Raw genomic sequence first — 2,552 nt, forward strand, 5'->3', positions numbered from 1 at the left:
AGCTACACTCTCATTGAACAAGGACGTTTGCAATTGTCTGTATTGAGATCAGATACTCGTGAGGAGAATCCTGTCACTTCCACATGCTTTTCACATACGTGTTCCGGCGCCTAACATAGGGATGCTGAGACCTATCTGTAGGGGCAGTTAGGATGGGGGAGGGGTCCTGCCCTGACCTCAGCTCGCACAAGGAAGCATGCCTAGAAGCCAGCTTTCAACTAGCTGCGTTCCTAGGGCACTGAGAACGTAGCAGTACTCTAAGCCAGGAGGTACCCAGAATACCACTCCACTGCAGTTGGAGACACCATCCAAGTTCGCTTATTCCACTTGCGTCTCACAAGCCTCTGACAAACGGCTGTGGTGCAGATGTTGGAAACTCATTCTGCATGCAGTGTGCAACTGGGAGGGACTGAGGGTGAGCTCAACACTGCGAAGTAAGATGCTTTTGGAGAAGGCGTTCAGCTAGCATCTCTCGTATGACACTTAGGATGTAGCACCGGGCTCACACAGGAAATACTAGAAAATCGCTGGGTTGAGATTGGATGCACTAGTCTTGTGGGCCGGGAATTTCCACTTACCTCTCACAACACTTCAGGCACGCATCGGGGCTAGGCCTGTTAGGAGCGCGGTGTACGTGCAGGCAGGATGTGGGAGGGACAGTCCATAATCCCAACTCTCGGAAGTGTGAATGCTCTGCAGGCAGATGTCTGCTAGACACTTTGATTGGAGCTAGGACCTAGCTACACTCTCATTGAACAAGGACGTTTGCAATGTCTGCATTGAGATCAGATACACTTGAGGAGAATCCTGTCACTTCCACATGCTCTTCACACAACGTCTTCCGGCACCTCTCATAAGGATGCTGGGACCTACGTCTACGGGCAGTCAGAATGCGGGAGGGTACTGCCGTGAACTCAGCTCGCACAAGGAAGCACGCCTACAAGCCAGCTTTCAACTAGCTGCGGTCCTCGGGCACTGAGAACGTAACAGTGTTCTAAGCCAGGAGGTACCCAGAATACCACTCCACTGCAGCTGGAGACACCCTCCAGGTCTGCTTATTCCACTTGCGTCTCACAAGCCTCTGACAAACGGCTGTGGTGCAGATGTTGGAAACTCTTTCTGCATGCAGTGTGCAACTGGGAGGGACTGAGGGTGAGCTCAACACTCCGAAGTAAGATGCTTTTGGAGAAGGCGTTCAGCTAGCTTCTCTCGTATGACACTTAGGATGTAGCACCCGGCTCACACAGGAAATACTAGGAAATCGCTGGGTTGAGCTTGGATGCACTAGTCTTGTCGGCCGGGACTTTCCACTTACCTCTCACAACACTTCAGGCAAGCATCGGGGCTAGGCCTGTTAGGAGCGCATTCTACGTGCAGGCAGGATTTGGTAGGGACAGTCCATAAGCTCAAATCTCGGAAGTGTGTATGCTTTGCAGGCAGCTGTCTGCTAGACACTTCGATGGGAGCTCGGACCAAGCTACACTCTCATTGAACAAGGACGTTTGAAATGTCTGCCTTGAGATCAGATACACTTGAGGAGAATCCTGTCACTTCCACATGCTCTTCACACAACGTCTCCCGGCACCTCTCATAAGGATGCTGGGACCTACGTCTACGGGCAGTCAGAATGCGGGAGGGTCCTGCCCTGCACTCAGCTCGCACAAGGAAGCACGCCTACAAGCCAGCTTTCAACTAGCTGCGGTCCTCGGGCACTGAGAACGTAACAGTGTTCTAAGCCAGGAGGTACCCAGAATACCGCTCCACTGCAGCTGGGACACCCTCCAGGTCTGCTTATTTAACTTGTGTCTCACAAGCCTCTGACAAACGGCTCTGGTGCAGATGTTGGAAACTCATTCTGCGGGCAGTGTGCAACTGTGAGGTACTGAGGGTTAGCTCAACTCTCCGAAGTAAGTTGCTTTTTCGACAAGGCGTTCAGCTAGCTTCTCTTGTATGGCACTTAGAATGTAGCACCTGGCTCACACAGGAAATACTAGGAAATCGCTAGATTGAGCTAGGGGGCACTAGTCTTGTTGGCCCGGACTTTCCATTTACCTCTCACAACACTTCAGTCACGCATCGAACCTAGGCCTGTTACGAGCGAGGTGTACCTACAGGCAGGATGTGGGAGGGACAGGCCATAAGCTCAACTCTCAGGAGCGTGTATGCCTAGGAGGTAGAAGTCTGCTCCCCACTCATACAGGGGATTTAGATCCTAGCTACACTCTAATTGAACAAGGACGTTGGCAATCGCTGTATGCAACTCAGATTGCGTGAGGACAGGCCTGACGCTTCCACACGCATTTCTCAACACCTCTCTCTGCACCTGACATGAGGATGTTGGCAGCTCCACCCACAAGGGCACCCGAGGCGGGAGGGTCCTTCTTTGAGCTCAACTCTCCAAAGGTAGCATGCCCCGAATGCAGCTTTCCACTAGCTGCGTTCTACTGGCCCTGAGAACGCAGCAGCACTGGAAGTCAGGACGTTGCGTTTATACCGCTCTACTGCACCGAGTGACAGCACCATTGAGGCCTGCAGCTTGCCCTTGCGTCCCA

The sequence above is a fragment of the Vulpes lagopus genome, chromosome 6, assembly GCF_018345385.1.
Source record: "Vulpes lagopus strain Blue_001 chromosome 6, ASM1834538v1, whole genome shotgun sequence".
NCBI classification, from domain to species: Eukaryota; Metazoa; Chordata; class Mammalia; order Carnivora; family Canidae; genus Vulpes; species Vulpes lagopus.